Source organism: Pseudophryne corroboree, chromosome 9 (assembly GCF_028390025.1).
Source record: "Pseudophryne corroboree isolate aPseCor3 chromosome 9, aPseCor3.hap2, whole genome shotgun sequence".
Taxonomy (NCBI): Eukaryota; Metazoa; Chordata; class Amphibia; order Anura; family Myobatrachidae; genus Pseudophryne; species Pseudophryne corroboree.
This window is the reverse complement of record NC_086452.1, coordinates 302,821,878-302,841,263: the sequence shown is the minus strand read 5'-3', so window position 1 is coordinate 302,841,263 and position 19,386 is coordinate 302,821,878. Positions and strand designations below refer to the sequence as shown.

General features: G+C 41.3%; 11 non-coding genes and 70 pseudogenes across 11 annotated transcripts; all 81 read right to left on the bottom strand.

Annotated features, from left to right (window-relative positions):
* Positions 1-60: 60 nt before the first annotated feature.
* LOC134960118 (5S ribosomal RNA) lies at positions 61-179 on the bottom strand (annotated as a pseudogene).
* A 107-nt stretch (positions 180-286) lies between these two features.
* On the bottom strand, positions 287-405 carry LOC134962694 (5S ribosomal RNA; annotated as a pseudogene).
* A 107-nt stretch (positions 406-512) lies between these two features.
* LOC134962515 (5S ribosomal RNA) lies at positions 513-631 on the bottom strand (annotated as a pseudogene).
* Positions 632-738: 107 nt separating this feature from the next.
* LOC134962504 (5S ribosomal RNA) lies at positions 739-857 on the bottom strand (annotated as a pseudogene).
* Positions 858-964: 107 nt separating this feature from the next.
* On the bottom strand, positions 965-1,083 carry LOC134960448 (5S ribosomal RNA; annotated as a pseudogene).
* Positions 1,084-1,190: 107 nt separating this feature from the next.
* On the bottom strand, positions 1,191-1,309 carry LOC134961339 (5S ribosomal RNA; annotated as a pseudogene).
* A 333-nt stretch (positions 1,310-1,642) lies between these two features.
* Positions 1,643-1,761, bottom strand: LOC134961028 (5S ribosomal RNA; annotated as a pseudogene).
* A 107-nt stretch (positions 1,762-1,868) lies between these two features.
* Positions 1,869-1,987, bottom strand: LOC134959798 (5S ribosomal RNA). Its single transcript, XR_010187656.1, has one exon. It is a non-coding gene; the product is annotated as a 5S ribosomal RNA (ribosomal RNA).
* A 105-nt stretch (positions 1,988-2,092) lies between these two features.
* Positions 2,093-2,211, bottom strand: LOC134964642 (5S ribosomal RNA; annotated as a pseudogene).
* A 107-nt stretch (positions 2,212-2,318) lies between these two features.
* Positions 2,319-2,437, bottom strand: LOC134964066 (5S ribosomal RNA; annotated as a pseudogene).
* A 107-nt stretch (positions 2,438-2,544) lies between these two features.
* Positions 2,545-2,663, bottom strand: LOC134961336 (5S ribosomal RNA; annotated as a pseudogene).
* Positions 2,664-2,770: 107 nt separating this feature from the next.
* Positions 2,771-2,889, bottom strand: LOC134964065 (5S ribosomal RNA; annotated as a pseudogene).
* A 108-nt stretch (positions 2,890-2,997) lies between these two features.
* LOC134959007 (5S ribosomal RNA) lies at positions 2,998-3,115 on the bottom strand (annotated as a pseudogene).
* Positions 3,116-3,222: 107 nt separating this feature from the next.
* On the bottom strand, positions 3,223-3,341 carry LOC134964254 (5S ribosomal RNA; annotated as a pseudogene).
* Positions 3,342-3,448: 107 nt separating this feature from the next.
* LOC134963494 (5S ribosomal RNA) lies at positions 3,449-3,567 on the bottom strand (annotated as a pseudogene).
* Positions 3,568-3,674: 107 nt separating this feature from the next.
* LOC134961857 (5S ribosomal RNA) lies at positions 3,675-3,793 on the bottom strand (annotated as a pseudogene).
* Positions 3,794-3,900: 107 nt separating this feature from the next.
* On the bottom strand, positions 3,901-4,019 carry LOC134961335 (5S ribosomal RNA; annotated as a pseudogene).
* Positions 4,020-4,352: 333 nt separating this feature from the next.
* Positions 4,353-4,471, bottom strand: LOC134959786 (5S ribosomal RNA). Its single transcript, XR_010187654.1, has one exon. It is a non-coding gene; the product is annotated as a 5S ribosomal RNA (ribosomal RNA).
* Positions 4,472-4,576: 105 nt separating this feature from the next.
* Positions 4,577-4,695, bottom strand: LOC134964641 (5S ribosomal RNA; annotated as a pseudogene).
* Positions 4,696-4,802: 107 nt separating this feature from the next.
* LOC134964064 (5S ribosomal RNA) lies at positions 4,803-4,921 on the bottom strand (annotated as a pseudogene).
* A 107-nt stretch (positions 4,922-5,028) lies between these two features.
* On the bottom strand, positions 5,029-5,147 carry LOC134960457 (5S ribosomal RNA; annotated as a pseudogene).
* A 107-nt stretch (positions 5,148-5,254) lies between these two features.
* Positions 5,255-5,373, bottom strand: LOC134961334 (5S ribosomal RNA; annotated as a pseudogene).
* A 107-nt stretch (positions 5,374-5,480) lies between these two features.
* On the bottom strand, positions 5,481-5,599 carry LOC134963766 (5S ribosomal RNA; annotated as a pseudogene).
* A 108-nt stretch (positions 5,600-5,707) lies between these two features.
* On the bottom strand, positions 5,708-5,825 carry LOC134959005 (5S ribosomal RNA; annotated as a pseudogene).
* A 107-nt stretch (positions 5,826-5,932) lies between these two features.
* LOC134962975 (5S ribosomal RNA) lies at positions 5,933-6,051 on the bottom strand (annotated as a pseudogene).
* A 107-nt stretch (positions 6,052-6,158) lies between these two features.
* On the bottom strand, positions 6,159-6,277 carry LOC134963491 (5S ribosomal RNA; annotated as a pseudogene).
* Positions 6,278-6,384: 107 nt separating this feature from the next.
* On the bottom strand, positions 6,385-6,503 carry LOC134959130 (5S ribosomal RNA). Its single transcript, XR_010187205.1, has one exon. It is a non-coding gene; the product is annotated as a 5S ribosomal RNA (ribosomal RNA).
* Positions 6,504-6,610: 107 nt separating this feature from the next.
* On the bottom strand, positions 6,611-6,729 carry LOC134962106 (5S ribosomal RNA; annotated as a pseudogene).
* Positions 6,730-6,836: 107 nt separating this feature from the next.
* Positions 6,837-6,955, bottom strand: LOC134963765 (5S ribosomal RNA; annotated as a pseudogene).
* A 108-nt stretch (positions 6,956-7,063) lies between these two features.
* LOC134959004 (5S ribosomal RNA) lies at positions 7,064-7,181 on the bottom strand (annotated as a pseudogene).
* A 107-nt stretch (positions 7,182-7,288) lies between these two features.
* Positions 7,289-7,407, bottom strand: LOC134962973 (5S ribosomal RNA; annotated as a pseudogene).
* Positions 7,408-7,514: 107 nt separating this feature from the next.
* On the bottom strand, positions 7,515-7,633 carry LOC134963490 (5S ribosomal RNA; annotated as a pseudogene).
* Positions 7,634-7,740: 107 nt separating this feature from the next.
* LOC134959129 (5S ribosomal RNA) lies at positions 7,741-7,859 on the bottom strand. The gene has a single exon (XR_010187204.1). It is a non-coding gene; the product is annotated as a 5S ribosomal RNA (ribosomal RNA).
* Positions 7,860-7,966: 107 nt separating this feature from the next.
* LOC134962105 (5S ribosomal RNA) lies at positions 7,967-8,085 on the bottom strand (annotated as a pseudogene).
* Positions 8,086-8,192: 107 nt separating this feature from the next.
* LOC134963764 (5S ribosomal RNA) lies at positions 8,193-8,311 on the bottom strand (annotated as a pseudogene).
* A 108-nt stretch (positions 8,312-8,419) lies between these two features.
* On the bottom strand, positions 8,420-8,537 carry LOC134959003 (5S ribosomal RNA; annotated as a pseudogene).
* A 107-nt stretch (positions 8,538-8,644) lies between these two features.
* On the bottom strand, positions 8,645-8,763 carry LOC134962971 (5S ribosomal RNA; annotated as a pseudogene).
* Positions 8,764-8,870: 107 nt separating this feature from the next.
* Positions 8,871-8,989, bottom strand: LOC134963489 (5S ribosomal RNA; annotated as a pseudogene).
* Positions 8,990-9,096: 107 nt separating this feature from the next.
* Positions 9,097-9,215, bottom strand: LOC134959127 (5S ribosomal RNA). Its single transcript, XR_010187203.1, has one exon. It is a non-coding gene; the product is annotated as a 5S ribosomal RNA (ribosomal RNA).
* Positions 9,216-9,322: 107 nt separating this feature from the next.
* On the bottom strand, positions 9,323-9,441 carry LOC134959773 (5S ribosomal RNA). The gene has a single exon (XR_010187651.1). It is a non-coding gene; the product is annotated as a 5S ribosomal RNA (ribosomal RNA).
* A 105-nt stretch (positions 9,442-9,546) lies between these two features.
* Positions 9,547-9,665, bottom strand: LOC134964640 (5S ribosomal RNA; annotated as a pseudogene).
* Positions 9,666-9,772: 107 nt separating this feature from the next.
* LOC134964063 (5S ribosomal RNA) lies at positions 9,773-9,891 on the bottom strand (annotated as a pseudogene).
* Positions 9,892-9,998: 107 nt separating this feature from the next.
* Positions 9,999-10,117, bottom strand: LOC134961027 (5S ribosomal RNA; annotated as a pseudogene).
* Positions 10,118-10,224: 107 nt separating this feature from the next.
* On the bottom strand, positions 10,225-10,343 carry LOC134959761 (5S ribosomal RNA). The gene has a single exon (XR_010187649.1). It is a non-coding gene; the product is annotated as a 5S ribosomal RNA (ribosomal RNA).
* A 105-nt stretch (positions 10,344-10,448) lies between these two features.
* Positions 10,449-10,567, bottom strand: LOC134964639 (5S ribosomal RNA; annotated as a pseudogene).
* A 107-nt stretch (positions 10,568-10,674) lies between these two features.
* On the bottom strand, positions 10,675-10,793 carry LOC134964549 (5S ribosomal RNA; annotated as a pseudogene).
* Positions 10,794-10,900: 107 nt separating this feature from the next.
* Positions 10,901-11,019, bottom strand: LOC134960456 (5S ribosomal RNA; annotated as a pseudogene).
* A 107-nt stretch (positions 11,020-11,126) lies between these two features.
* LOC134961333 (5S ribosomal RNA) lies at positions 11,127-11,245 on the bottom strand (annotated as a pseudogene).
* A 107-nt stretch (positions 11,246-11,352) lies between these two features.
* LOC134963762 (5S ribosomal RNA) lies at positions 11,353-11,471 on the bottom strand (annotated as a pseudogene).
* Positions 11,472-11,579: 108 nt separating this feature from the next.
* On the bottom strand, positions 11,580-11,697 carry LOC134959002 (5S ribosomal RNA; annotated as a pseudogene).
* A 107-nt stretch (positions 11,698-11,804) lies between these two features.
* LOC134962970 (5S ribosomal RNA) lies at positions 11,805-11,923 on the bottom strand (annotated as a pseudogene).
* A 107-nt stretch (positions 11,924-12,030) lies between these two features.
* LOC134963488 (5S ribosomal RNA) lies at positions 12,031-12,149 on the bottom strand (annotated as a pseudogene).
* Positions 12,150-12,256: 107 nt separating this feature from the next.
* Positions 12,257-12,375, bottom strand: LOC134959815 (5S ribosomal RNA; annotated as a pseudogene).
* Positions 12,376-12,482: 107 nt separating this feature from the next.
* On the bottom strand, positions 12,483-12,601 carry LOC134961331 (5S ribosomal RNA; annotated as a pseudogene).
* A 107-nt stretch (positions 12,602-12,708) lies between these two features.
* On the bottom strand, positions 12,709-12,827 carry LOC134963761 (5S ribosomal RNA; annotated as a pseudogene).
* Positions 12,828-12,935: 108 nt separating this feature from the next.
* On the bottom strand, positions 12,936-13,053 carry LOC134959001 (5S ribosomal RNA; annotated as a pseudogene).
* Positions 13,054-13,160: 107 nt separating this feature from the next.
* LOC134962969 (5S ribosomal RNA) lies at positions 13,161-13,279 on the bottom strand (annotated as a pseudogene).
* A 107-nt stretch (positions 13,280-13,386) lies between these two features.
* LOC134963487 (5S ribosomal RNA) lies at positions 13,387-13,505 on the bottom strand (annotated as a pseudogene).
* A 107-nt stretch (positions 13,506-13,612) lies between these two features.
* Positions 13,613-13,731, bottom strand: LOC134959125 (5S ribosomal RNA). Its single transcript, XR_010187201.1, has one exon. It is a non-coding gene; the product is annotated as a 5S ribosomal RNA (ribosomal RNA).
* Positions 13,732-13,838: 107 nt separating this feature from the next.
* LOC134962693 (5S ribosomal RNA) lies at positions 13,839-13,957 on the bottom strand (annotated as a pseudogene).
* Positions 13,958-14,064: 107 nt separating this feature from the next.
* Positions 14,065-14,183, bottom strand: LOC134962503 (5S ribosomal RNA; annotated as a pseudogene).
* A 107-nt stretch (positions 14,184-14,290) lies between these two features.
* Positions 14,291-14,409, bottom strand: LOC134960447 (5S ribosomal RNA; annotated as a pseudogene).
* Positions 14,410-14,516: 107 nt separating this feature from the next.
* On the bottom strand, positions 14,517-14,635 carry LOC134961330 (5S ribosomal RNA; annotated as a pseudogene).
* A 333-nt stretch (positions 14,636-14,968) lies between these two features.
* On the bottom strand, positions 14,969-15,087 carry LOC134961026 (5S ribosomal RNA; annotated as a pseudogene).
* A 107-nt stretch (positions 15,088-15,194) lies between these two features.
* Positions 15,195-15,313, bottom strand: LOC134959749 (5S ribosomal RNA). Its single transcript, XR_010187647.1, has one exon. It is a non-coding gene; the product is annotated as a 5S ribosomal RNA (ribosomal RNA).
* Positions 15,314-15,418: 105 nt separating this feature from the next.
* LOC134964638 (5S ribosomal RNA) lies at positions 15,419-15,537 on the bottom strand (annotated as a pseudogene).
* Positions 15,538-15,644: 107 nt separating this feature from the next.
* On the bottom strand, positions 15,645-15,763 carry LOC134964062 (5S ribosomal RNA; annotated as a pseudogene).
* A 107-nt stretch (positions 15,764-15,870) lies between these two features.
* Positions 15,871-15,989, bottom strand: LOC134961329 (5S ribosomal RNA; annotated as a pseudogene).
* A 107-nt stretch (positions 15,990-16,096) lies between these two features.
* On the bottom strand, positions 16,097-16,215 carry LOC134963760 (5S ribosomal RNA; annotated as a pseudogene).
* A 333-nt stretch (positions 16,216-16,548) lies between these two features.
* LOC134962968 (5S ribosomal RNA) lies at positions 16,549-16,667 on the bottom strand (annotated as a pseudogene).
* Positions 16,668-16,774: 107 nt separating this feature from the next.
* Positions 16,775-16,893, bottom strand: LOC134963486 (5S ribosomal RNA; annotated as a pseudogene).
* Positions 16,894-17,000: 107 nt separating this feature from the next.
* LOC134960446 (5S ribosomal RNA) lies at positions 17,001-17,119 on the bottom strand (annotated as a pseudogene).
* A 107-nt stretch (positions 17,120-17,226) lies between these two features.
* Positions 17,227-17,345, bottom strand: LOC134961328 (5S ribosomal RNA; annotated as a pseudogene).
* Positions 17,346-17,678: 333 nt separating this feature from the next.
* Positions 17,679-17,797, bottom strand: LOC134964827 (5S ribosomal RNA). The gene has a single exon (XR_010188251.1). It is a non-coding gene; the product is annotated as a 5S ribosomal RNA (ribosomal RNA).
* Positions 17,798-17,904: 107 nt separating this feature from the next.
* LOC134959737 (5S ribosomal RNA) lies at positions 17,905-18,023 on the bottom strand. Its single transcript, XR_010187645.1, has one exon. It is a non-coding gene; the product is annotated as a 5S ribosomal RNA (ribosomal RNA).
* Positions 18,024-18,128: 105 nt separating this feature from the next.
* Positions 18,129-18,247, bottom strand: LOC134964636 (5S ribosomal RNA; annotated as a pseudogene).
* A 107-nt stretch (positions 18,248-18,354) lies between these two features.
* Positions 18,355-18,473, bottom strand: LOC134964061 (5S ribosomal RNA; annotated as a pseudogene).
* Positions 18,474-18,580: 107 nt separating this feature from the next.
* Positions 18,581-18,699, bottom strand: LOC134960454 (5S ribosomal RNA; annotated as a pseudogene).
* A 107-nt stretch (positions 18,700-18,806) lies between these two features.
* On the bottom strand, positions 18,807-18,925 carry LOC134963894 (5S ribosomal RNA; annotated as a pseudogene).
* A 107-nt stretch (positions 18,926-19,032) lies between these two features.
* Positions 19,033-19,151, bottom strand: LOC134963758 (5S ribosomal RNA; annotated as a pseudogene).
* A 108-nt stretch (positions 19,152-19,259) lies between these two features.
* Positions 19,260-19,377, bottom strand: LOC134959000 (5S ribosomal RNA; annotated as a pseudogene).
* Positions 19,378-19,386: the final 9 nt, after the last annotated feature.

Genomic DNA, 19,386 nt, shown 5'->3' with positions numbered 1-19,386 from the left:
CATAAATGAACAGGTTTGAAAATGGAATGCATCAACAGAATGGTGTTTGCAGTATAAAAAGATCAACAGCACCTTGTACTCCCAGGTGGTCTCACATCCAAGTACTAACCAAGCCCAACACTGCTTATCTTCCAAGATCAGATGAGATTGGGCGTATCCAGTGTGGTGTGGCTGTAGATGAGCTTTGTGGTTTCTGTTAGAACTTTTCTACTTCTAACTACTGGTAAATAAATGAAAAAGTTTGAAAATGGAATGCATCAACAAAACGGAGTTGGCAGTATAAAAATATCTGCAGCACCTTGCATTCCCAGGTGGTTTCCCATACAAATACTAACCAGGCCCAGCACTGCTTAGTTTCCAAGATCAGATGAGATTGGGCGTTTCCAGTGTGGTGTTGCTGTAGATGAACTTTGCGGTTTCTGTTAGAACTTTTCTACTTCTAGCTACTGGTACATAAATGAATAAGTTTGAAAATAGAATGCATCAACAGAATGGTGTTGGCAGTATAAAAATACCTCCAGCACCTTGTATTCCCAGGTTGTCTCCCATCCAAGTACTAATCAGGCCCAACACTTCTTAGCTTCCAAGATCAGATGAGATTGGGCGTATCCAGTGTGGTGTAGCTGTAGATGAGCTTTGTGGTTTCTGTTAGAACTTTTCTACTTCTAACTACTGGTACATAAATAAATAAGTTTGAAAATGGAATGCATCAACAGAACGGTGTTGGCAGTATAAAAATACCTACAGCACCTCGTATTCCCAGGTGGTCTCCCACCAAAGTACTAAACAAGCCCAACACTGCTTAGGTTCCAAGCTCAGATGAGATTGTTCGTATCCAGTGTGGTGTGGCTGTAGATAAGCTCTGTGGTTTCTGTTAGAACTTTTCTACTTCTAACTACTGGTACATAAATGAATAAGTTTGAAAATGGAATGCATCAACAGAACGGTGTTGGCAGTATAAAAATACCTGCAGCACCTTGTATTCCCAGGTGGTCTCCCATCCAAATACTAACCAAGCCCAACACTGCTTAGCTTCCAAGATCAGATGAAATTGGGCGTATCCAGTGTGGTGTGGCTGTAGATAATCTTTATGGTTTCTGTTAGAACTTTTCTACTTCTAACTACTGGTAAATAAATGAAAAAGTTTGAAAATGGAATGCATCAACAAAACGGAGTTGGCAGTATAAAAATATCTGCAGCACCTTGCATTCCCAGGTGGTTTCCCATCCAAATACTAACCAGGCCCAGCACTGCTTAGTTTCCAAGATCAGATGAGATTGGGCGTATCCAGTGTGGTGTGGCTGTAGATGAACTTTGCGGTTTCTGTTAGAACTTTTCTACTTCTAGCTACTGGTACATAAATGAATAAGTTTGAAAATGAAATGCATCAACAGAATGGTATTGGCAGTATAAAAATACCTCCAGCACTTTGTATTCCCAGGTTGTCTCCCATCCAAGTACTAACCAGACCCAACACTTCTTAGCTTCCAAGATCAGATGATACTGGGCGTATCCAGTGTGGTGTGGCTGTAGATAAGCTTTGTGGTTTCTGTTAGAACTTTTCTACTTCTAACTACTGGTACATAAATGAATAAGTTTGAAAATGGAATGCATCAACAGAACGGTGTTGGCAGTATAAAAATACCAGCAGCACCTTGTATTCCCAGGTGGTCTCCCATCCAAATACTAACCAAGCCCAACACTGCTTAGCTTCCAAGATCAGAAGAGATTGGGCGCATCCAGTGTGGTGTGGCTGTAGATAATCTTTATGGTTTCTGTAAGAACTTTTCTACTTCTAACTACTGGTAAATAAATGAAAAAGTTTGAAAATGGAATGCATCAACAGAACGGTGTTGGCAGTATAAAAATACCTACAGCACCTCGTATTCCCAGGTGGTCTCCCACCAAAGTACTAAACAGGCCCAACACTGCTTAGCTTCCAAGATCAGATGAGATTGGGCGTATCCAGTGTGGTGTGGCTGTAGATGAACTTTGCGGTTTCTGTTAGAACTTTTCTACTTCTAGCTACTGGTACATAAATGAATGTTTGAAAATGGAATGCATCAACAGAATGGTGTTGGCAGTATAAAAATACCTCCAGCATCTTGTATTCCCAGGTTGTCTCCCATCCAAGTACTAACCAGACCCAACACTTCTTAGCTTCCAAGATCAGATGATACTGGGCGTATCCAGTGTGGTGTGGCTGTAGATAAGCTTTGGGGTTTCTGTTAGAACTTTTCTACTTCTAACTACTGGTACATAAATTAATAAGTTTGAAAATGGAATGCATCAACAGAACGGTGTTGGCAGTATAAAAATACCTACAGCACCTCGTATTCCCAGGTGGTCTCCCACCAAAGTACTCAACAGGCCCAACACTGCTAAGCTTCCAAGATCAGATGAGATTGTTCGTATCCAGTGTGTTGTGGCTGTAGATGAGCTTTGTGGTTTCTGTTAGAACTTTTCTACTTCTAACTACTGGTAAATAAATGAAAAAGTTTGAAAATGGAATGCATCAACAAAACGGAGTTGGCAGTATAAAAATATCTGCAGCACCTTGCATTCCCAGGTGGTTTCCCATCCAAATACTAACCAGGCCCAGCACTGCTTAGTTTCCAAGATCAGATGAGATTGGGCGTATCCAGTGTGGTGTGGCTGTAGATGAACTTTGAGGTTTCTGTTAGAACTTTTCTACTTCTAGCTACTGGTACATAAATGAATAAGTTTGAAAATGGAATGCATCAACAGAATGGTGTTGGCAGTATAAAAATACCTACAGCACCTCGTATTCCCAGGTGGTCTCCCACCAAAGTACTCAACAGGCCCAACACTGCTAAGCTTCCAAGATCAGATGAGATTGTTCGTATCCAGTGTGTTGTGGCTGTAGATGAGCTTTGTGGTTTCTGTTAGAACTTTTCTACTTCTAACTACTGGTAAATAAATGAACTAAGTTTGAAAATGGAATGCATCAACAGAACGGAGTTGGCAGTATAAAAATATCTGCAGCACCTTGCATTCCCAGGTGGTTTCCCATCCAAACACTAACCAGGCCCAGCACTGCTTAGTTCCAAGGTCAGATGAGATTGGGCGTATCCACTGTGGTGTGGCTGTAGATGAACTTTGCGGTTTCTGTTAGAACTTTTCTACTTCTAGCTACTGGTACATAAATGAATAAGTTTGAAAATGGAATGCATCAACAGAATGGTGTTGGCAGTATAAAAATAACTCCAGCACCTTGTATTCCCTGGTTGTCTCCCATCCAAGTACTAACCAGGTCCAACACTTCTTAGATTCCAAGATCAGATGAGATTGGGTGTATCCAGTGTGGTGTGGCTGTAGATGAGCTTTGCGGTTTCTGTTAGAACTTTTCTACTTCTAACTACGGGTACATAAATGAATAAGTTTGAAAATGGAATGCATCAACAGAATGGTGTTGGCAGTATAAAAACACCTACAGCACCTTGCATTCCCAGGTGGTCTCCCATCCAAGTACTAACCAGGCCCAACACTGTTGAGCTTCCAAGGTCAAATGATATTGGGCAGATCCAGTGTGGTGTGGCTGTAGATAAGCTCTGTGGTTTCTGTTAGAACTTTTCTACTTCTAACTACTGGTACATAAATGAATAAGTTTGAAAATGGAATGCATCAACAGAACGGTGTTGGCAGTATAAAAATACCTGCAGCACCTTGTATTCCCAGGTGGTCTCCCATCCAAATACTAACCAAGCCCAAAACTGCTTAGCTTCCAAGATCAGATGAAATTGGGCGTATCCAGTGTGGTGTGGCTGTAGATAATCTTTATGGTTTCTGTTAGAACTTTTCTACTTCTAACTACTGGTAAATAAATGAAAAAGTTTGAAAATGGAATGCATCAACAAAACGGAGTTGGCAGTATAAAAATATCTGCAGCACCTTGCATTCCCAGGTGGTTTCCCATCCAAATACTAACCAGGCCCAGCACTGCTTAGTTTCCAAGATCAGATGAGATTGGGCGTATCCAGTGTGGTGTGGCTGTAGATGAACTTTGCGGTTTCTGTTAGAACTTTTCTACTTCTAGCTACTGGTACATAAATGAATAAGTTTGAAAATGAAATGCATCAACAGAATGGTATTGGCAGTATAAAAATACCTCCAGCACTTTGTATTCCCAGGTTGTCTCCCATCCAAGTACTAACCAGACCCAACACTTCTTAGCTTCCAAGATCAGATGATACTGGGCGTATCCAGTGTGGTGTGGCTGTAGATAAGCTTTGTGGTTTCTGTAAGAACTTTTCTACTTCTAACTACTGGTAAATAAATGAAAAAGTTTGAAAATGGAATGCATCAACAGAACGGTGTTGGCAGTATAAAAATACCTACAGCACCTCGTATTCCCAGGTGGTCTCCCACCAAAGTACTAAACAGGCCCAACACTGCTTAGCTTCCAAGATCAGATGAGATTGGGCGTATCCAGTGTGGTGTGGCTGTAGATGAACTTTGCGGTTTCTGTTAGAACTTTTCTACTTCTAGCTACTGGTACATAAATGAATGTTTGAAAATGGAATGCATCAACAGAATGGTGTTGGCAGTATAAAAATACCTCCAGCATCTTGTATTCCCAGGTTGTCTCCCATCCAAGTACTAACCAGACCCAACACTTCTTAGCTTCCAAGATCAGATGATACTGGGCGTATCCAGTGTGGTGTGGCTGTAGATAAGCTTTGGGGTTTCTGTTAGAACTTTTCTACTTCTAACTACTGGTACATAAATTAATAAGTTTGAAAATGGAATGCATCAACAGAACGGTGTTGGCAGTATAAAAATACCTACAGCACCTCGTATTCCCAGGTGGTCTCCCACCAAAGTACTCAACAGGCCCAACACTGCTAAGCTTCCAAGATCAGATGAGATTGTTCGTATCCAGTGTGTTGTGGCTGTAGATGAGCTTTGTGGTTTCTGTTAGAACTTTTCTACTTCTAACTACTGGTACATAAATGAATAAGTTTGAAAATGGAATGCATCAACAGAACGGTGTTGGCAGTATAAAAATACCTGCAGCACCTTGTATTCCCAGGTGGTCTCCCATCCAAGTACTAACCAAGCCCAACACTGCTTAGCTTCCAAGATCAGATGAGATTGGGCGTATCCAGTGTGGTGTGGATGTAAATAATCTTTGTGGTTTCTGTTAGAACTTTTCTACTTCTAACTACTGGTAAATTAATGAAAAAGTTTGAAAATGGAATGCATCAACAAAACGGAGTTGGCAGTATAAAAATATCTGCAGCACCTTGCATTCCCAGGTGGTTTCCCATCCAAATACTAACCAGGCCCAGCACTGCTTAGTTTCCAAGATCAGATGAGATTGGGCGTATCCAGTGTGGTGTGGCTGTAGATGAACTTTGAGGTTTCTGTTAGAACTTTTCTACTTCTAGCTACTGGTACATAAATGAATAAGTTTGAAAATGGAATGCATCAACAGAATGGTGTTGGCAGTATAAAAATACCTACAGCACCTCGTATTCCCAGGTGGTCTCCCACCAAAGTACTAAACAGGCCCCACACTTCTTAGCTTCCAAGATCAGATGATATTGGGCATATCCAGTGTGATGAGGCTGTAGATAAGCTTTGTGGTTTCTGTTAGAACTTTTCTACTTCTAACTACTGGTAAATAAATGAACTAAGTTTGAAAATGGAATGCATCAACAGAACGGAGTTGGCAGTATAAAAATATCTGCAGCACCTTGCATTCCCAGGTGGTTTCCCATCCAAACACTAACCAGGCCCAGCACTGCTTAGTTCCAAGGTCAGATGAGATTGGGCGTATCCACTGTGGTGTGGCTGTAGATGAACTTTGCGGTTTCTGTTAGAACTTTTCTACTTCTAGCTACTGGTACATAAATGAATAAGTTTGAAAATGGAATGCATCAACAGAATGGTGTTGGCAGTATAAAAATAACTCCAGCACCTTGTATTCCCTGGTTGTCTCCCATCCAAGTACTAACCAGGTCCAACACTTCTTAGCTTCCAAGATCAGATGAGATTGGGTGTATCCAGTGTGGTGTGGCTGTAGATGAGCTTTGCGGTTTCTGTTAGAACTTTTCTACTTCTAACTACGGGTACATAAATGAATAAGTTTGAAAATGGAATGCATCAACAGAATGGTGTTGGCAGTATAAAAACACCTACAGCACCTTGCATTCCCAGGTGGTCTCCCATCCAAGTACTAACCAGGCCCAACACTGTTGAGCTTCCAAGGTCAAATGATATTGGGCAGATCCAGTGTGGTGTGGCTGTAGATGAGCTTTGCGGTTTCTGTTAGAACTTTTCTACTTCTAACTACTGGTACATAAATGAACAGGTTTGAAAATGGAATGCATCAACAGAATGGTGTTTGCAGTATAAAAAGATCTACAGCACCTTGTACTCCCAGGTGGTCTCACATCCAAGTACTAACCAAGCCCAACACTGCTTATCTTCCAAGATCAGATGAGATTGGGCGTATCCAGTGTGGTGTGGCTGTAGATGAGCTTTGTGGTTTCTGTTAGAACTTTTCTACTTCTAACTACTGGTAAATAAATGAAAAAGTTTGAAAATGGAATGCATCAACAAAACGGAGTTGGCAGTATAAAAATATCTGCAGCACCTTGCATTCCCAGGTGGTTTCCCATCCAAATACTAACCAGGTCCAGCACTGCTTAGTTTCCAAGATCAGATGAGATTGGGCGTATCCAGTGTGGTGTGGCTGTAGATGAACTTTGAGGTTTCTGTTAGAACTTTTCTACTTCTAGCTACTGGTACATAAATGAATAAGTTTGAAAATGGAATGCATCAACAGAATGGTGTTGGCAGTATAAAAATACCTACAGCACCTCGTATTCCCAGGTGGTCTCCCACCAAAGTACTAAACAGGCCCCACACTTCTTAGCTTCCAAGATCAGATGATATTGGGCATATCCAGTGTGATGAGGCTGTAGATAAGCTTTGTGGTTTCTGTTAGAACTTTTCTACTTCTAACTACTGGTAAATAAATGAACTAAGTTTGAAAATGGAATGCATCAACAGAACGGAGTTGGCAGTATATAAATATCTGCAGCACCTTGCATTCCCAGGTGGTTTCCCATCCAAACACTAACCAGGCCCAGCACTGCTTAGTTCCAAGGTCAGATGAGATTGGGCGTATCCACTGTGGTGTGGCTGTAGATGAACTTTGCGGTTTCTGTTAGAACTTTTCTACTTCTAGCTACTGGTACATAAATGAATAAGTTTGAAAATGGAATGCATCAACAGAATGGTGTTGGCAGTATAAAAATAACTCCAGCACCTTGTATTCCCTGGTTGTCTCCCATCCAAGTACTAACCAGGTCCAACACTTCTTAGCTTCCAAGATCAGATGAGATTGGGTGTATCCAGTGTGGTGTGGCTGTAGATGAGCTTTGCGGTTTCTGTTAGAACTTTTCTACTTCTAACTACGGGTACATAAATGAATAAGTTTGAAAATGGAATGCATCAACAGAATGGTGTTGGCAGTATAAAAACACCTACAGCACCTTGCATTCCCAGGTGGTCTCCCATCCAAGTACTAACCAGGCCCAACACTGTTGAGCTTCCAAGGTCAAATGATATTGGGCAGATCCAGTGTGGTGTGGCTGTAGATGAGCTTTGCGGTTTCTGTTAGAACTTTTCTACTTCTAACTACTGGTACATAAATGAACAGGTTTGAAAATGGAATGCATCAACAGAATGGTGTTTGCAGTATAAAAAGATCTACAGCACCTTGTACTCCCAGGTGGTCTCACATCCAAGTACTAACCAAGCCCAACACTGCTTATCTTCCAAGATCAGATGAGATTGGGCGTATCCAGTGTGGTGTGGCTGTAGATGAGCTTTGTGGTTTCTGTTAGAACTTTTCTACTTCTAACTACTGGTAAATAAATGAAAAAGTTTGAAAATGGAATGCATCAACAAAACGGAGTTGGCAGTATAAAAATATCTGCAGCACCTTGCATTCCCAGGTGGTTTCCCATCCAAATACTAACCAGGTCCAGCACTGCTTAGTTTCCAAGATCAGATGAGATTGGGCGTATCCAGTGTGGTGTGGCTGTAGATGAACTTTGAGGTTTCTGTTAGAACTTTTCTACTTCTAGCTACTGGTACATAAATGAATAAGTTTGAAAATGGAATGCATCAACAGAATGGTGTTGGCAGTATAAAAATACCTACAGCACCTCGTATTCCCAGGTGGTCTCCCACCAAAGTACTAAACAGGCCCCACACTTCTTAGCTTCCAAGATCAGATGATATTGGGCATATCCAGTGTGATGAGGCTGTAGATAAGCTTTGTGGTTTCTGTTAGAACTTTTCTACTTCTAACTACTGGTAAATAAATGAACTAAGTTTGAAAATGGAATGCATCAACAGAACGGAGTTGGCAGTATATAAATATCTGCAGCACCTTGCATTCCCAGGTGGTTTCCCATCCAAACACTAACCAGGCCCAGCACTGCTTAGTTCCAAGGTCAGATGAGATTGGGCGTATCCACTGTGGTGTGGCTGTAGATGAACTTTGCGGTTTCTGTTAGAACTTTTCTACTTCTAGCTACTGGTACATAAATGAATAAGTTTGAAAATGGAATGCATCAACAGAATGGTGTTGGCAGTATAAAAATAACTCCAGCACCTTGTATTCCCTGGTTGTCTCCCATCCAAGTACTAACCAGGTCCAACACTTCTTAGCTTCCAAGATCAGATGAGATTGGGTGTATCCAGTGTGGTGTGGCTGTAGATGAGCTTTGCGGTTTCTGTTAGAACTTTTCTACTTCTAACTACGGGTACATAAATGAATAAGTTTGAAAATGGAATGCATCAACAGAATGGTGTTGGCAGTATAAAAACACCTACAGCACCTTGCATTCCCAGGTGGTCTCCCATCCAAGTACTAACCAGGCCCAACACTGTTGAGCTTCCAAGGTCAAATGATATTGGGCAGATCCAGTGTGGTGTGGCTGTAGATGAGCTTTGCGGTTTCTGTTAGAACTTTTCTACTTCTAACTACTGGTACATAAATGAACAGGTTTGAAAATGGAATGCATCAACAGAATGGTGTTTGCAGTATAAAAAGATCTACAGCACCTTGTACTCCCAGGTGGTCTCACATCCAAGTACTAACCAAGCCCAACACTGCTTATCTTCCAAGATCAGATGAGATTGGGCGTATCCAGTGTGGTGTGGCTGTAGATAATCTTTATGGTTTCTGTAAGAACTTTTCTACTTCTAACTACTGGTAAATAAATGAAAAAGTTTGAAAATGGAATGCATCAACAGAACGGTGTTGGCAGTATAAAAATACCTACAGCACCTCGTATTCCCAGGTGGTCTCCCACCAAAGTACTAAACAGGCCCAACACTGCTTAGCTTCCAAGATCAGATGAGATTGGGCGTATCCAGTGTGGTGTGGCTGTAGATGAACTTTGCGGTTTCTGTTAGAACTTTTCTACTTCTAGCTACTGGTACATAAATGAATGTTTGAAAATGGAATGCATCAACAGAATGGTGTTGGCAGTATAAAAATACCTCCAGCATCTTGTATTCCCAGGTTGTCTCCCATCCAAGTACTAACCAGACCCAACACTTCTTAGCTTCCAAGATCAGATGATACTGGGCGTATCCAGTGTGGTGTGGCTGTAGATAAGCTTTGGGGTTTCTGTTAGAACTTTTCTACTTCTAACTACTGGTACATAAATTAATAAGTTTGAAAATGGAATGCATCAACAGAACGGTGTTGGCAGTATAAAAATACCTACAGCACCTCGTATTCCCAGGTGGTCTCCCACCAAAGTACTCAACAGGCCCAACACTGCTAAGCTTCCAAGATCAGATGAGATTGTTCGTATCCAGTGTGTTGTGGCTGTAGATGAGCTTTGTGGTTTCTGTTAGAACTTTTCTACTTCTAACTACTGGTACATAAATGAATAAGTTTGAAAATGGAATGCATCAACAGAACGGTGTTGGCAGTATAAAAATACCAGCAGCACCTTGTATTCCCAGGTGGTCTCCCATCCAAATACTAACCAAGCCCAACACTGCTTAGCTTCCAAGATCAGAAGAGATTGGGCGCATCCAGTGTGGTGTGGCTGTAGATAATCTTTATGGTTTCTGTAAGAACTTTTCTACTTCTAGCTACTGGTAAATAAATGAAAACGTTTGAAAATGGAATGCATCAACAGAACGGTGTTGGCAGTATAAAAATACCTACAGCACCTCGTATTCCCAGGTGGTCTCCCACCAAAGTACTAAACAGGCCCAACACTGCTTAGCTTCCAAGATCAGATGAGATTGGGCGTATCCAGTGTGGTGTGGCTGTAGATGAACTTTGCGATTTCTGTTAGAACTTTTCTACTTCTAGCTACTGGTACATAAATGAATGTTTGAAAATGGAATGCATCAACAGAATGGTGTTGGCAGTATAAAAATACCTCCAGCATCTTGTATTCCCAGGTTGTCTCCCATCCAAGTACTAACCAGACCCAACACTTCTTAGCTTCCAAGATCAGATGATACTGGGCGTATCCAGTGTGGTGTGGCTGTAGATAAGCTTTGGGGTTTCTGTTAGAACTTTTCTACTTCTAACTACTGGTACATAAATTAATAAGTTTGAAAATGGAATGCATCAACAGAACGGTGTTGGCAGTATAAAAATACCTACAGCACCTCGTATTCCCAGGTGGTCTCCCACCAAAGTACTCAACAGGTCCAACACTGCTAAGCTTCCAAGATCAGATGAGATTGTTCGTATCCAGTGTGTTGTGGCTGTAGATGAGCTTTGTGGTTTCTGTTAGAACTTTTCTACTTCTAACTACTGGTACATAAATGAATAAGTTTGAAAATGGAATGCATCAACAGAACGGTGTTGGCAGTATAAAAATACCTGCAGCACCTTGTATTCCCAGGTGGTCTCCCATCCAAGTACTAACCAAGCCCAACACTGCTTAGCTTCCAAGATCAGATGAGATTGGGCGTATCCAGTGTGGTGTGGATGTAAATAATCTTTGTGGTTTCTGTTAGAACTTTTCTACTTCTAACTACTGGTAAATAAATGAAAAAGTTTGAAAATGGAATGCATCAACAAAACGGAGTTGGCAGTATAAAAATATCTGCAGCACCTTGCATTCCCAGGTGGTTTCCCATCCAAATACTAACCAGGCCCAGCACTGCTTAGTTTCCAAGATCAGATGAGATTGGGCGTATCCAGTGTGGTGTGGCTGTAGATGAACTTTGAGGTTTCTGTTAGAACTTTTCTACTTCTAGCTACTGGTACATAAATGAATAAGTTTGAAAATGGAATGCATCAACAGAATGGTGTTGGCAGTATAAAAATACCTACAGCACCTCGTATTCCCAGGTGGTCTCCCACCAAAGTACTAAACAGGCCCCACACTTCTTAGCTTCCAAGATCAGATGATATTGGGCATATCCAGTGTGATGAGGCTGTAGATAAGCTTTGTGGTTTCTGTTAGAACTTTTCTACTTCTAACTACTGGTAAATAAATGAACTAAGTTTGAAAATGGAATGCATCAACAGAACGGAGTTGGCAGTATAAAAATATCTGCAGCACCTTGCATTCCCAGGTGGTTTCCCATCCAAACACTAACCAGGCCCAGCACTGCTTAGTTCCAAGGTCAGATGAGATTGGGCGTATCCACTGTGGTGTGGCTGTAGATGAACTTTGCGGTTTCTGTTAGAACTTTTCTACTTCTAGCTACTGGTACATAAATGAATAAGTTTGAAAATGGAATGCATCAACAGAATGGTGTTGGCAGTATAAAAATAACTCCAGCACCTTGTATTCCCTGGTTGTCTCCCATCCAAGTACTAACCAGGTCCAACACTTCTTAGCTTCCAAGATCAGATGAGATTGGGTGTATCCAGTGTGGTGTGGCTGTAGATGAGCTTTGCGGTTTCTGTTAGAACTTTTCTACTTCTAACTACGGGTACATAAATGAATAAGTTTGAAAATGGAATGCATCAACAGAATGGTGTTGGCAGTATAAAAACACCTACAGCACCTTGCATTCCCAGGTGGTCTCCCATCCAAGTACTAACCAGGCCCAACACTGTTGAGCTTCCAAGGTCAAATGATATTGGGCAGATCCAGTGTGGTGTGGCTGTAGATGAGCTTTGCGGTTTCTGTTAGAACTTTTCTACTTCTAACTACTGGTACATAAATGAACAGGTTTGAAAATGGAATGCATCAACAGAATGGTGTTTGCAGTATAAAAAGATCTGCAGCACCTTGTATTCCCAGGTGGTCTCCCATCCAAGTACTAACCAAGCCCAACACTGCTTAGCTTCCAAGATCAGATGAGATTGGGCGTATCCAGTGTGGTGTGGATGTAAATAATCTTTGTGGTTTCTGTTAGAACTTTTCTACTTCTAACTACTGGTAAATAAATGAAAAAGTTTGAAAATGGAATGCATCAACAAAACGGAGTTGGCAGTATAAAAATATCTGCAGCACCTTGCATTCCCAGGTGGTTTCCCATCCAAATACTAACCAGGCCCAGCACTGCTTAGTTTCCAAGATCAGATGAGATTGGGCGTATCCAGTGTGGTGTGGCTGTAGATGAACTTTGAGGTTTCTGTTAGAACTTTTCTACTTCTAGCTACTGGTACATAAATGAATAAGTTTGAAAATGGAATGCATCAACAGAATGGTGTTGGCAGTATAAAAATACCTACAGCACCTCGTATTCCCAGGTGGTCTCCCACCAAAGTACTAAACAGGCCCCACACTTCTTAGCTTCCAAGATCAGATGATATTGGGCATATCCAGTGTGATGAGGCTGTAGATAAGCTTTGTGGTTTCTGTTAGAACTTTTCTACTTCTAACTACTGGTAAATAAATGAACTAAGTTTGAAAATGGAATGCATCAACAGAACGGAGTTGGCAGTATAAAAATATCTGCAGCACCTTGCATTCCCAGGTGGTTTCCCATCCAAACACTAACCAGGCCCAGCACTGCTTAGTTCCAAGGTCAGATGAGATTGGGCGTATCCACTGTGGTGTGGCTGTAGATGAACTTTGCGGTTTCTGTTAGAACTTTTCTACTTCTAGCTACTGGTACATAAATGAATAAGTTTGAAAATGGAATGCATCAACAGAATGGTGTTGGCAGTATAAAAATAACTCCAGCACCTTGTATTCCCTGGTTGTCTCCCATCCAAGTACTAACCAGGTCCAACACTTCTTAGCTTCCAAGATCAGATGAGATTGGGTGTATCCAGTGTGGTGTGGCTGTAGATGAGCTTTGCGGTTTCTGTTAGAACTTTTCTACTTCTAACTACGGGTACATAAATGAATAAGTTTGAAAATGGAATGCATCAACAGAATGGTGTTGGCAGTATAAAAACACCTACAGCACCTTGCATTCCCAGGTGGTCTCCCATCCAAGTACTAACCAGGCCCAACACTGTTGAGCTTCCAAGGTCAAATGATATTGGGCAGATCCAGTGTGGTGTGGCTGTAGATGAGCTTTGCGGTTTCTGTTAGAACTTTTCTACTTCTAACTACTGGTACATAAATGAACAGGTTTGAAAATGGAATGCATCAACAGAATGGTGTTTGCAGTATAAAAAGATCTACAGCACCTTGTACTCCCAGGTGGTCTCACATCCAAGTACTAACCAAGCCCAACACTGCTTATCTTCCAAGATCAGATGAGATTGGGCGTATCCAGTGTGGTGTGGCTGTAGATGAGCTTTGTGGTTTCTGTTAGAACTTTTCTACTTCTAACTACTGGTAAATAAATGAAAAAGTTTGAAAATGGAATGCATCAACAAAACGGAGTTGGCAGTATAAAAATATCTGCAGCACCTTGCATTCCCAGGTGGTTTCCCATACAAATACTAACCAGGCCCAGCACTGCTTAGTTTCCAAGATCAGATGAGATTGGGCGTTTCCAGTGTGGTGTTGCTGTAGATGAACTTTGCGGTTTCTGTTAGAACTTTTCTACTTCTAACTACTGGTACATAAATAAATAAGTTTGAAAATGGAATGCATCAACAGAACGGTGTTGGCAGTATAAAAATACCTACAGCACCTCGTATTCCCAGGTGGTCTCCCACCAAAGTACTAAACAAGCCCAACACTGCTTAGGTTCCAAGCTCAGATGAGATTGTTCGTATCCAGTGTGGTGTGGCTGTAGATAAGCTCTGTGGTTTCTGTTAGAACTTTTCTACTTCTAACTACTGGTACATAAATGAATAAGTTTGAAAATGGAATGCATCAACAGAACGGTGTTGGCAGTATAAAAATACCTGCAGCACCTTGTATTCCCAGGTGGTCTCCCATCCAAATACTAACCAAGCCCAACACTGCTTAGCTTCCAAGATCAGATGAAATTGGGCGTATCCAGTGTGGTGTGGCTGTAGATAATCTTTATGGTTTCTGTTAGAACTTTTCTACTTCTAACTACTGGTAAATAAATGAAAAAGTTTGAAAATGGAATGCATCAACAAAACGGAGTTGGCAGTATAAAAATATCTGCAGCACCTTGCATTCCCAGGTGGTTTCCCATCCAAATACTAACCAGGCCCAGCACTGCTTAGTTTCCAAGATCAGATGAGATTGGGCGTATCCAGTGTGGTGTGGCTGTAGATGAACTTTGCGGTTTCTGTTAGAACTTTTCTACTTCTAGCTACTGGTACATAAATGAATAAGTTTGAAAATGAAATGCATCAACAGAATGGTATTGGCAGTATAAAAATACCTCCAGCACTTTGTATTCCCAGGTTGTCTCCCATCCAAGTACTTACCAGACCCAACACTTCTTAGCTTCCAAGATCAGATGATACTGGGCGTATCCAGTGTGGTGTGGCTGTAGATAAGCTTTGTGGTTTCTGTTAGAACTTTTCTACTTCTAACTACTGGTACATAAATGAATAAGTTTGAAAATGGAATGCATCAACAGAACGGTGTTGGCAGTATAAAAATACCAGCAGCACCTTGTATTCCCAGGTGGTCTCCCATCCAAATACTAACCAAGCCCAACACTGCTTAGCTTCCAAGATCAGAAGAGATTGGGCGCATCCAGTGTGGTGTGGCTGTAGATAATCTTTATGGTTTCTGTAAGAACTTTTCTACTTCTAACTACTGGTAAATAAATGAAAAAGTTTGAAAATGGAATGCATCAACAGAACGGTGTTGGCAGTATAAAAATACCTACAGCACCTCGTATTCCCAGGTGGTCTCCCACCAAAGTACTAAACAGGCCCAACACTGCTTAGCTTCCAAGATCAGATGAGATTGGGCGTATCCAGTGTGGTGTGGCTGTAGATGAACTTTGCGGTTTCTGTTAGAACTTTTCTACTTCTAGCTACTGGTACATAAATGAATGTTTGAAAATGGAATGCATCAACAGAATGGTGTTGGCAGTATAAAAATACCTCCAGCATCTTGTATTCCCAGGTTGTCTCCCATCCAAGTACTAACCAGACCCAACACTTCTTAGCTTCCAAGATCAGATGATACTGGGCGTATCCAGTGTGGTGTGGCTGTAGATAAGCTTTGGGGTTTCTGTTAGAACTTTTCTACTTCTAACTACTGGTACATAAATTAATAAGTTTGAAAATGGAATGCATCAACAGAACGGTGTTGGCAGTATAAAAATACCTACAGCACCTCGTATTCCCAGGTGGTCTCCCACCAAAGTACTCAACAGGCCCAACACTGCTAAGCTTCCAAGATCAGATGAGATTGTTCGTATCCAGTGTGTTGTGGCTGTAGATGAGCTTTGTGGTTTCTGTTAGAACTTTTCTACTTCTAACTACTGGTAAATAAATGAAAAAGTTTGAAAATGGAATGCATCAACAAAACGCAGTTGGCAGTATAAAAATATCTGCAGCACCTTGCATTCCCAGGTGGTTTCCCATCCAAATACTAACCAGGCCCAGCACTGCTTAGTTTCCAAGATCAGATGAGATTGGGCGTATCCAGTGTGGTGTGGCTGTAGATGAACTTTGAGGTTTCTGTTAGAACTTTTCTACTTCTAGCTACTGGTACATAAATGAATAAGTTTGAAAATGGAATGCATCAACAGAATGGTGTTGGCAGTATAAAAATACCTACAGCACCTCGTATTCCCAGGTGGTCTCCCACCAAAGTACTAAACAGGCCCCACACTTCTTAGCTTCCAAGATCAGATGATATTGGGCATATCCAGTGTGATGAGGCTGTAGATAAGCTTTGTGGTTTCTGTTAGAACTTTTCTACTTCTAACTACTGGTAAATAAATGAACTAAGTTTGAAAATGGAATGCATCAACAGAACGGAGTTGGCAGTATAAAAATATCTGCAGCACCTTGCATTCCCAGGTGGTTTCCCATCCAAACACTAACCAGGCCCAGCACTGCTTAGTTCCAAGGTCAGATGAGATTGGGCGTATCCACTGTAGTGTGGCTGTAGATGAACTTTGCGGTTTCTGTTAGAACTTTTCTACTTCTAGCTACTGGTACATAAATGAATAAGTTTGAAAATGGAATGCATCAACAGAATGGTGTTGGCAGTATAAAAATAACTCCAGCACCTTGTATTCCCTGGTTGTCTCCCATCCAAGTACTAACCAGGTCCAACACTTCTTAGCTTCCAAGATCAGATGAGATTGGGTGTATCCAGTGTGGTGTGGCTGTAGATGAGCTTTGCGGTTTCTGTTAGAACTTTTCTACTTCTAACTACGGGTACATAAATGAATAAGTTTGAAAATGGAATGCATCAACAGAATGGTGTTGGCAGTATAAAAACACCTACAGCACCTTGCATTCCCAGGTGGTCTCCCATCCAAGTACTAACCAGGCCCAACACTGTTGAGCTTCCAAGGTCAAATGATATTGGGCAGATCCAGTGTGGTGTGGCTGTAGATAAGCTCTGTGGTTTCTGTTAGAACTTTTCTACTTCTAACTACTGGTACATAAATGAATAAGTTTGAAAATGGAATGCATCAACAGAACGGTGTTGGCAGTATAAAAATACCTGCAGCACCTTGTATTCCCAGGTGGTCTCCCATCCAAATACTAACCAAGCCCAACACTGCTTAGCTTCCAAGATCAGATGAAATTGGGCGTATCCAGTGTGGTGTGGCTGTAGATAATCTTTATGGTTTCTGTTAGAACTTTTCTACTTCTAACTACTGGTAAATAAATGAAAAAGTTTGAAAATGGAATGCATCAACAAAACGGAGTTGGCAGTATAAAAATATCTGCAGCACCTTGCATTCCCAGGTGGTTTCCCATCCAAATACTAACCAGGCCCAGCACTGCTTAGTTTCCAAGATCAGATGAGATTGGGCGTATCCAGTGTGGTGTGGCTGTAGATGAACTTTGCGGTTTCTGTTAGAACTTTTCTACTTCTAGCTACTGGTACATAAATGAATAAGTTTGAAAATGAAATGCATCAACAGAATGGTATTGGCAGTATAAAAATACCTCCAGCACTTTGTATTCCCAGGTTGTCTCCCATCCAAGTACTAACCAGACCCAACACTTCTTAGCTTCCAAGATCAGATGATACTGGGCGTATCCAGTGTGGTGTGGCTGTAGATAAGCTTTGTGGTTTCTGTAAGAACTTTTCTACTTCTAACTACTGGTAAATAAATGAAAAAGTTTGAAAATGGAATGCATCAACAGAACGGTGTTGGCAGTATAAAAATACCTACAGCACCTCGTATTCCCAGGTGGTCTCCCACCAAAGTACTAAACAGGCCCAACACTGCTTAGCTTCCAAGATCAGATGAGATTGGGCGCATCCAGTGTGGTGTGGCTGTAGATAATCTTTATGGTTTCTGTAAGAACTTTTCTACTTCTAACTACTGGTAAATAAATGAAAAAGTTTGAAAATGGAATGCATCAACAGAACGGTGTTGGCAGTATAAAAATACCTACAGCACCTCGTATTCCCAGGTGGTCTCCCACCAAAGTACTAAACAGGCCCAACACTGCTTAGCTTCCAAGATCAGATGAGATTGGGCGTATCCAGTGTGGTGTGGCTGTAGATGAACTTTGCGATTTCTGTTAGAACTTTTCTACTTCTAGCTACTGGTACATAAATGAATGTTTGAAAATGGAATGCATCAACAGAATGGTGTTGGCAGTATAAAAATACCTCCAGCATCTTGTATTCCCAGGTTGTCTCCCATCCAAGTACTAACCAGACCCAACACTTCTTAGCTTCCAAGATCAGATGATACTGGGCGTATCCAGTGTGGTGTGGCTGTAGATAAGCTTTGGGGTTTCTGTTAGAACTTTTCTACTTCTAACTACTGGTACATAAATTAATAAGTTTGAAAATGGAATGCATCAACAGAACGGTGTTGGCAGTATAAAAATACCTACAGCACCTCGTATTCCCAGGTGGTCTCCCACCAAAGTACTCAACAGGCCCAACACTGCTAAGCTTCCAAGATCAGATGAGATTGTTCGTATCCAGTGTGTTGTGGCTGTAGATGAGCTTTGTGGTTTCTGTTAGAACTTTTCTACTTCTAACTACTGGTACATAAATGAATAAGTTTGAAAATGGAATGCATCAACAGAACGGTGTTGGCAGTATAAAAATACCTGCAGCACCTTGTATTCCCAGGTGGTCTCCCATCCAAGTACTAACCAAGCCCAACACTGCTTAGCTTCCAAGATCAGATGAGATTGGGCGTATCCAGTGTGGTGTGGATGTAAATAATCTTTGTGGTTTCTGTTAGAACTTTTCTACTTCTAACTACTGGTAAATAAATGAAAAAGTTTGAAAATGGAATGCATCAACAAAACGGAGTTGGCAGTATAAAAATATCTGCAGCACCTTGCATTCCCAGGTGGTTTCCCATCCAAATACTAACCATGCCCAGCACTGCTTAGTTTCCAAGATCAGATAAGATTGGGCGTATCCAGTGTGGTGTGGCTGTAGATGAACTTTGAGGTTTCTGTTAGAACTTTTCTACTTCTAGCTACTGGTACATAAATGAATAAGTTTGAAAATGGAATGCATCAACAGAATGGTGTTGGCAGTATAAAAATACCTACAGCACCTCGTATTCCCAGGTGGTCTCCCACCAAAGTACTAAACAGGCCCCACACTTCTTAGCTTCCAAGATCAGATGATATTGGGCATATCCAGTGTGATGAGGCTGTAGATAAGCTTTGTGGTTTCTGTTAGAACTTTTCTACTTCTAACTACTGGTAAATAAATGAACTAAGTTTGAAAATGGAATGCATCAACAGAACGGAGTTGGCAGTATAAAAATATCTGCAGCACCTTGCATTCCCAGGTGGTTTCCCATCCAAACACTAACCAGGCCCAGCACTGCTTAGTTCCAAGGTCAGATGAGATTGGGCGTATCCACTGTGGTGTGGCTGTAGATGAACTTTGC